Genomic DNA, 10,144 nt, shown 5'->3' on the forward strand with positions numbered 1-10,144 from the left:
TTATTGGGGCTTGCACAGCTGGCATAGCTTCTAATTTTTTTAACCAGATCAAAATCTTAGGATATCACAGAAATAATTATAGGACCAAAATCTCAAATTAGAACTTCAGTTAAAATAAGACATGCAGGTTTTTGAAAGCAGATACTGCCAAATTACTGTTATTGTGTTTATACTTTTTATTTGATTTTTAAAAAAATAAAATTAATTATTTGATCTCAGAGCCTATTGCAACAAGCAATATTCTTATCCAGTTGAACCACAACTAACATGCATTTTATTCTTTTTGTGTCTCTTTTATCCACTTCAGTGTGCTCTTCCATGTGTTGCAAAGTACAGATGGTGGAATTCAATGTTGTCAGTTAATCCTTTTGTGAGCACCAGCTAATCCTCATTTTTCAATTTCTGGTGTGGTCTGTGCAATCACTTTGTTTAATCATTATGCCTGAAATAAAGAATGGCTGTTAACAGCAAAAGTCAAAGGGATTGAGTCAAATTGTTTTTCCACAGACATCCATGCACTTGATTAGCATCACTGATACTAAAAGGTTTAGCAAAAGGGAAAAATTTACCCACTGTTTTACTCAGTGGTAAAGTCTTCACAAATACGAGAAATAAGGCTACATTAGACAGCCACAGAATGTACAGGAGAGTGCATACCCCAGACAGATGCTTGAATGCACTTGGTGGGATATTGTAGTATAAAGAAAATAGGGAAGGAAGCAGTGAGTTACAGAGAAGCAAACAATATTACTAGGGGTGACAGATGTAGGAAACATAGGTACTTAGTATTGCAGTACATGTTCTAACATATCCTTTAAGCCCAAGACTAGCTATATGAGCAGTGTTAATCTGGGGGAAGAAGATGAGGAGGGAACTGTACGCCGCACTTAACTGTAGCAATGGTGAAGTAACCCAATTAGAATAAAACAGTAAGGTTACTAACACAGATAATGCACATCCCAGTATTGGGCTGCATCCAGATACTGTGCTTTCCAAGACATACCTTGATAATGAAACACAATGTGTTTCAAAGGCACTGCCATATAGAAGCTGAGCTTTCTCACAGTGTCCAGTGTCACTGTGTCATTTTTTTGCTGTCTGCTTCCAAATGTGATGGGCAGTGAGTGGTATTCGTGTTGAATCAGGATATTTTTCCACTAGGTCAATCCAACAACTTGCTCCTACTGAGATGAGATGGTGTTTCTTCCACTCACACCTACACAGGCACACAACCACACATGCTTGTTTCTAACACTTACTCTGCATAAGCTCTGAAAGTTGATAGACCCCCTATCTGTGCAGTCTTAGCTTATTAATTAAGTGATAAAATACGTATCTGTAACTTTCTGATAAACTGGGATGTTGTATCAGTACATAGAAGGACCTTTCAGTGCACAGAGATGTTACAAAAGCACTTGGCAACTGGTGTTAACTGAAGAGTATACGACATATCTCATTTTTTTAGTGATCTGTTCAAGCCCTCACTGGTTGCACAGTTCTCATTGTCCACTGGTTGTTATCTGCATCCTCTTACTAGGACAACTTCCTGTTTGTCTCTTAAACTCTTTCTACAAAGTTTAAAAATCAGTTTTAAAAGGGCATCTTTTTGAATACTTTCTAACTAGAGGAGTTAAACAGGGCGATATAGGAGATTCTGTTAAGAAATATGATTAAGCATCTCACACTCTACAACCACAACTGGGTAAAAGGAAGGTAAGTTCTGCCATACTTGTATGCTGTGCCTGTTTTCTGGAGGGTTGGAGGGTAGGAGTAGGAACAGACACAGACACTGGAGGACAGGGTTGGGGGGACAAAAGGAGTTTAGATTTTACATTAACTTTTTACTTGCTAAGAGTTTTGTGATAAATTTCATGTGAAGTACAATTATATGTCTGACAGTGTGTTGGCCCCTACAGTGTCTTCCTTAAGGAAAAGATTATGAAGAATGTTATTAATGACAATAGTAAAAAAAAAGTCTTTCTTATATTACTTCCTACTAAGTAGTTTACTTCAGATTTTATTGGGCAGTCAATATAAACCATTTGGCAAATGGCTTAAGGTACCCAGAGGGAAAGTTGTGAATGGTTTTTTTGCTCTTATCAAGGATGTATCTGCATGGACTTCTGAACAGGACTAAAACTTCAGATGAGTAAAATTATTTTACAAGGAAATAGAACCCTTAAAGCTAGAATTCTCCGATTCTTTTAGTTAAACAGGCTGTTGGAAATTCTCCAATTTTTCTAGAGACTATTTCAGACTATTTCATTGAACATTTTATTGTTGTGTTCACAAATATTACTATTCATATACATTTTCATAAATGAATTACAGACTGCAATTACAATTCTGCAATTAAAATTTCAGAGCCTTATAATGCTTTAGAGTCTCTTACTAGCGTGCAGTTATTTTGCGTCTCTCCATCCATTATCCACTTTGTTTCTTCTGTTACTTCCTGCTAAGTAATTTCTGAAATGTTCACGTTAATTTATAAACAAAGGTTCTTAGAGAAACATGACACATACTCCGTGGTCATAAATTTAAAATGTAAGGTTTTATTATCTGCTTCTTAGTAATGGGTGACCTGAGTTTAATTATTTATTTATTTCATATATGACTGAACGGGTTAATGAGATATGACCAGGAGAGAAAAATGACTCTGTTATTTTGATTTCAATACCACTACTGCATTTTATTACTTTAGGAGCTGCTGAGTACTAAGTCCCATTTAACAGTCCATATTGCTTACCTTGATTAAGAATTGCTTAGACAAGGAGGTACAGACTGTATTAGCCAGTACTCCTCACCCTGTGTTTTCCCTGCCAATGAGTCTATTTCCTTGGAAAGACATATTTCTGTCTTTTAATTTTGTTCTAGAGTTGATGTTGATTGACAGAATACCAAACTTCTGTTGAAACAGTAAGGAGAGTCATGTGCTTTTTAATCAAGTGAAAAACAAACATGATTTGATCCTATTATTTATTTCAGCTTTTTTAAAAGATTACCAAGGACAGAGTTGCTTAATGCTATTTTGCAATTGGTAAACGTAAGTGCAGAGAAGATACCTTTTAAATATTTGCACTTAGGCAGGCTAATATATTAGCACTGTTAGAAGGTAGTGATCTCTAATGTTCTCATACAACCGTAGTAAACTAACAGGCTATCCTTAATTAACTCAGTGTACACTGGAAAATGAAGACAGAGAGATGAATCCATGGGTAACAGGTATAGAGTGCTATAAAAGCAGATATACTATGAAACTACATAATTTTCAGAAGCTAGTGTTACAGAAATTCCAACTTCCTCTTGCTTCTGTTCAACTATTATTTTATATTTTGCCATGTCATCCTTTAGGAGAGTGGCTGTAATGAGAAAATTATATGAGATAGTGTGTCCTTTCTTAATCGTGATTATGTTGAAAAACAGCAAACTAATTGTTAGTAGCATCTGAGATTTCTCAGCTTCCCTCATCATTATATGGCCATGCTGGTTTAATTACAGATAATGACCTGTCAGTTATCTTTACATCAAATGAACTGAAACACTGCAAATAATGAAATTAGGATTTAGGATTTCCTCTGCAGGTTTAATCTAGCCTGTAGACATATGCATTAGAATATATTTTTAGAATATTTAAGGTCATCGTTTTCTGACATATACCTTATTTAGTAAATAGGTAGTTATTTGACTACTTTTTCAGTGCTACACTCTCTGTTACTCCCAGCTCACTCTCAGCTTTTTCTCTTATTTTTTGCTACTGGTCAGTCCTGTCTCAGTTTCTATTCTGACCAACTGCTTGTTCCATCACCCTTCTTCCATATAAACCATGTTGACAATGACCAGCAGATATCAATCTGTCAGTAGATATCCCAGGACTGTATTTTTCATTTTCTATTTGCAGTCTGCCTTTCCAATTGCTCCCCAAAGTCTGAGCATTGCTCCTTCTCCACCTGAGTCAGGTCAGGTCACCTTGCTGCACTAAAAAAACAAAATTCTGAATTAGTTGAAGGTCATTATCATGTTTAAATCCTGTAGAGAGGCAAAGTATGTTAATGCAGCACTGCACTGAACCAACATTAATGCATGCTCTGTGGCCAGAGCTGCAGAGTTATGGCTGTACAAATTAAGTGCAATCCCTTAGAGATTCAGGGACCATAAGTGAATGGCAAGTCATGGTCAGGTAAAACATGCTTACTGTAACTGGGATTTTTACAGGAAATATGGCTGCATCCTAAAAAGTCTTTAGTAAGTGTATGTGAACCAGTCCTTTTAAAGAGCTTATATTTTAGCCATGTTTGATAGTTTTTATTTTCGTTTTTTTTTTTAAACAGGAACAGTGAAAAAATATCTAATACCACAACCTGGACATTGCAACATCTTACTCTTTTTCTAAGTTACATGTTAACTAAGATATTATGTAACATAAAAGCATTTATTCAGTTTTGATTTCAGAGACAGATTCTTCAGTGCTGGTTCAGTCTTGGTCTATATTTAAGAGTTCACAGTCATTAGGAGTTTGAAAAATATCAGATACTCTAACAAACTGCAAATGTTGAAGAAGATATCTGAACCAATCTTTGCAGCTTCTAGTTTGTTATCAGAAGAACCAGTCCCATTTCTTTCACTCCCCCATTCTCACTGTGCAGTCCCACTTCCTACCTTGTACTGTCTGTGGTACTCATCTCTTGTGATCCTTTGGCAGGCCAGCAAAACTTATTCACCTGAGAAAATCACTCCTCTTCTTAGGATGGACACAATATAATGAAATCTTACGTAGATTCAATCAGAAACTTTATCTGCCTTTATGTGGACAGATCTGTGAATACGTCGGTGTAGTCAGGCTATGATCAAACAAAATGCCATAACCAATTGCAGGCCACCTAGAGCCTGATAGAAAGTATGTTTTGATGGAATCGCTTGCTGCATTTGCAGAACTGGTTTAAATAATCTCTTAAAATCATAAATCATTACAGCTCTGAAAGCAACAGCTTTCTTTCAAAAGATAAGGACTCAGAAACTCCGTAAAAAGGGAAATTCCCCATACAATTTCTTCTCAAATCTTTTGCTTTGAGATGCAAAGATGAAAGAGGTTTGCCCTATTGGAGTTTCTGTGATTTACAGAGAAGAACTCAAAAACTTTTACCTGAAACAGAGACTAGGAAAATGGCTTTGTAATTGATTTCCTATTACCAAAGGATCTTGTTCAAACCCTGAAAGATGAGTAGCTGTGACCCAATCTTGCAACAGGAAGAGGATTTTTATTCAGTGTTTTTCAAGATGAGTGATAGTTTCGTTAATATCTGTTGGACTGATAATCTAGAAAGACATCCTGGATCTGAGGGGTTTTTTTAATGAAAAGTTAAGTTTTTGTTGAAGCTCTCTTCTCAGCAGTTTGTATAGGTGTGCTAGCTGAAGAACAAACAAATGTAATAATAATTCCATTTCTACCCTAAAAGTAAGAAAATAAAATTCTATGCATATGCAAAATCTAGTCTTCTGAAAAAAAAGTCTCAACTTTTAGACTTCCTGAATTTGCAAAATCTGTGTATTCTGTTGCATAATACCTTTAACTCCTAGATAAGAATAAGAGAGGTCAGATGTTTATTTCCCAAAGAATACCTTGTCATCATGATACACCTGTTAGGGTCAGCAGTATACAGGTCTCTCTGTGCCAGAGAGAACTCTTTTATTGCCTAATAAAACTAGATTAGGCAAGAGAAATTCTTGCAATGCAATGTCTATTACATAGGTGTTCATAATAGACAACACCTCCTGATATAACATATTTACATAGGCAATGCTCTTATCATATAGCCATATTCAGTATTTAAAAGCCAGTGGACACAAATAGCATGATAAAAGGGATAACATATCCAGTCTTAAATAACTGAATTTGCATTCAAGGTCTATCCAGCTTACCTTTGAACCAACTTAAAAAAGAGCAAGTGACAAAAAGAAAGACTAGAAAATCATCTACGCAGCAGCAAGTAATTCTGGCTGTAAGAAATCCAGTACGGGTCCTCCTGGCTTTCTTTGGAAGGTTTATAGAGGACATTAGTGGGCATTTGTAAGGATTGACAGTGATAACAGGGAAAAACCCCCACATATTTGATTGTAATTCAAGAGATTTCAGGAAGGAGAGATGTTTGCCATAGAGACTGAGCAGCAGCTGCCCTGCTTGGCTTAGTGTCTCAGAGGTGTCTGGCAGTTCAGTTAGTCACAGCATAAACAAGCAAGGTGGCAGATGGCGACCAAAACAGTGATGGCTGGAATTAATTCTGTTTATCTCTTCTGTGGATATCCCCAACTCCAAATAGAAAAGGAAGTGAAGTACAAAAAAGGTTTAAAAGAGATTTAGAAGGCTGAAGCATTAAGATACATTTTTTGCCAGAGGACTGGATTATTCAGGGGGGGTTAAAATAATTTAAAAGCCTGTGGGCAAAGCCAGAGTACAGAGAGTCCCTACGTAACCAGGACAGAGTCCAGACACCAAGTGCACCTCTAGAATCTACTGACCCTGACCAGGCTCACCCGGGGCATGCACATACTGCTTGTGAACCCAAGGTCTCCATTTCACCTCAGCCCCAGACCCTCAGCTATCTTGCCATATGCTGGTCTCCAGCCTACTCTGGCCCTGCCATCTGGATAGACCTCAAACCTACATGGTAGCTAGTTTTCCTCCTGAATATATCTCTCAGATGTCCACTGCCCACTGTCTTTAGTCCTGTCTGCTGCATGGATTTCAGATTCAAAATGAAACTTGGCCTACAATCCTACCAGTAGTCTCAGCTCCTTTTTCTCTTGCCTGGGACTGTCAATGCCACTACCACCACCACCTAGCTCACCCTGCTATGACTATACCTGTGGGACCATGCCCTGGAGTTGCTCTTTACTTCTGGAGCACCTAGTTGGAGGGAAAAGCTGGACTGTGGTGCTCTTTGACAGAGGAAATGGAGAAAACAAACTAACCCTTAGTACCTTAAAAACCTTCTGACACTTGTTTTCTTCAGCGTTTGTCCACACACGAAATGGAGTTGGAAGGACTTTGCTCCAAGGTTAATATTCATGGATACTTACATGTATATTCAGTGAATATCCCCGGTCTGGTGGAGTCCCTGCTGACTGGAAAAGAGGAAGGATAACCATTTTGGAAAAAATGAAAATAAGGAAATGTCTTGGTTTGAAAGACAGGTGTCTGCTAAGGAAGGCAGAAGCCTCCCTTGGAATGGCAGATGCAACCCCCTTCCCTCCGAGTTAATATAATTTTGAAATCAAGGGGGCTTTTAGGCAAAGATATGGAAAATAGGAAGAACAGTTCTTTACTATTATATATCTGTATGTGTATAACAAGGCAAACAAACAGCAATAACTATGGCAGTAACAGCAAACACAAACCCAGCCCCAGCCTTCTCGGCTGTCGGGCCCTTTCCCCTCGGGTGCAGTTCTGCTCGCAGCCGGCAGGGGCGCTGGCGGCTCCCGGTGAGCAGGGCAGGTGCGATGGTTCCACCGCGGCTGCAGGGGGCGCTCCGGAGCGAGCTCGGGGAGCACGCGGCACTGGTGCCCTGGGATCCCGGGGAAGGATGGAACAAAGGCTTCACAAACCCCTGGGCAGCTGATCCCGGTGTCCGGCCGGACCCTCAGGAACAGCAGGCTGGAACAGCAGGGACGAGCACAAATCCCGGGTGGCAGACGAGATGTATCCAAACAGGGAACCCCCTGGAGATCTGGGCAGGCAGGGCGAGCACGGCTACAACGCAGCGAAGGCTGGAAGCAGCGGCAGGGCAGGGCGGCCACAGCCCGGCCTCCAGTGGGGCAGGGAAGGTGGCTTTGGGATCCCGGGGCTTTCCAGCACAAGGAAAAGCAGCCAAAGCAAGCAGACTCCTCTCTGTCCAAACGCCGGAGACCCAACTGCCCACACCCCCAGGTGAAACAAAAGGAGCAGCCAGGTCTTTTGTTTTTTCTTAAGCACCTAGCTATTTGTTCCCCTAGCAGCATGTATAGGGAAAAATTCCTTTAACAGAAAAAAACCTAGGACTAAACTAAGACCCCAACACTATCCACCCCGAATTTTTCCCATACTAACACGTTACATGAAACTTAACCCTTTGAACCATATAAATACATGTGTCACCCGAATTATATATATATATACATGCTGATACTGATACAAGTACAGAGCCATGCGCAGTTCGCCCTAAAACAAGGTCCCCTTGAGGTATGCATCGGGTCTCTCCATCCTTTTGCCTCACCCACCGGGTGCAACCTGGTCCCTGAGCAAAAACAACCCCACAGATGGGTTTGTCTTTGCTCGAGGCAGAATTAACCCAGTTTTTCCAAGCATACCTCTCACGTGCACCACTGGAACCTTATCCCCGTCTGTTGTTTGTAGGGGTTCAGATTGGGCAGGGCCTGCTCGGCTGGTGGAGCCTCGGGTGTTAACTAACCAGGTGCCTCGTGCTAAATGCACCTCCCAGTTTTTGAAAGTCCCCCTACCCAGTGCCTTCAAGGTGGTTTTAAGCAGTCCATTACACCGCTCAACCTTCCCAGCTGCTGGTGCATGGTAAGGGATGTGGTACACCCACTCAATGCCATGTTCTCTAGCCCAGGTGTTTATAAGGCTGTTCTTGAAATGAGTCCCATTGTCAGACTCGATTCTCTCAGGGGTACCATGCCTCCAAAGGACTTGCTTTTCCAGGCCCAGGATGGTGTTCCGGGCTGTAGCGTGAGGCACAGGGTAGGTCTCCAGCCATCCAGTGGTGCCTTCTACCATTGTGAGCACGTAGCGCTTGCCTTGGCGGGTTTGAGGCAGTGTGATGTAATCAATCTGCCAGGCCTCCCCATACTTGTATTTGGACCATTGCCCACCGTACCACAGAGGCTTCACCCGCTTGGCCTGCTTGATCGCAGCGCATGTCTCACAGTCATGGATCACCTGGGAGATACTGTCCATGGGTAGATCCACCCCTTGGTCTTGTGCCCACTTATAGGTGGCATCTCTGCCCTGATGGCCTGAGGCATCATGGGCCCATTGAGCTAGGAACAACTCTCCTTTATGTTGCCAATCCAAGTCTATCTGGGACACCTCTATTTTCGCAGCCTGATCTGCCTGTTTGTTGTTACGATGTTCTTCGTTAGCCCGGCTCTTGGGGACGTGAGCATCTACATGACGGACCTTCACGGATAGCTTCTCTACCCGAGTGGCAATGTCTTTCCACTCTTCAGCAGCCCAGATTGGTTTTCCTCTGTGCTGCCAGTTTGCCTTATTCCACCTTTCCAGCCAACCCCACAGAGCATTGGCTACCATCCATGAACCAGTGTAGAGGCAGAGCTTTGGCCACTTCTCTCTTTCAGCTATGTCCAGAGCTAATTGAACAGCTCTGAGTTCAGCAAATTGGCTCGATCCATCTTCTCCTTCAGTAGCCTGTGCAACTTGTCGTGTGGGGTTCCATACAGCAGCTTTCCATTTCCGGCTAGCGCCTACAATTCGGCAGGAACCATCAGTGAAGAGGGCGTATTGTCTTTCACTCTCTGGTAGCTCGTTATATGGTGGGGCTCCTTCAGCATGTGTCACTTGCTCCTCTTCTTCTTCAGAAGATAACCCAAAAGTCTCACCTTCTGGCCAGTTTGTAATCATTTCCAAGATCCCAGGGCGACTTGGGTTTCCAATTCGGGCACGCTGCATGATGAGAGCGATCCATTTGCTCCAAGTAGCGTCAGTGGCGTGATGTGTGGAGGGAACCTTTCCCTTGAACATCCACCCCAGCACCAGTAGTCGGGGTACCAGAACCAACTGTGCCTCTGTGCTGATTACTTCTGAGGCAGCTTGGACTCCTTCATAAGCTGCTGTGTATTCTTTCTCTGTGAGAGTGTAGTTGGCTTCGGCTCCAGAATCCCAGTGATTGGCCCCAAGTCTCACCAGGCACCTTCTGCCAGAGGCTCTAGGACAGACCATGGCTCCCAGCTGCAGAGTAGAGCACGTTCTTCACCTCTGATCCTGTCCTGACTGGGCCAAGGGCTACAGCATGAGTGATTTCCTGCTTGATCTGGGCGAAGGCTTGCTGCTGTTCAGGGCCCCAGTGGAAATCATTCTTCTTGCAGGTAACCAGGTAGAGAGGGCTCACGATCTGGCTGTACTCGGGAATGTGCA

Source organism: Corvus kubaryi, unplaced genomic scaffold (assembly GCF_017639235.1).
Source record: "Corvus kubaryi isolate FWS band 111438036 unplaced genomic scaffold, C.kubaryi_AGA036_p1.0 split1-37296, whole genome shotgun sequence".
NCBI lineage: Eukaryota > Metazoa > Chordata > Aves > Passeriformes > Corvidae > Corvus > Corvus kubaryi.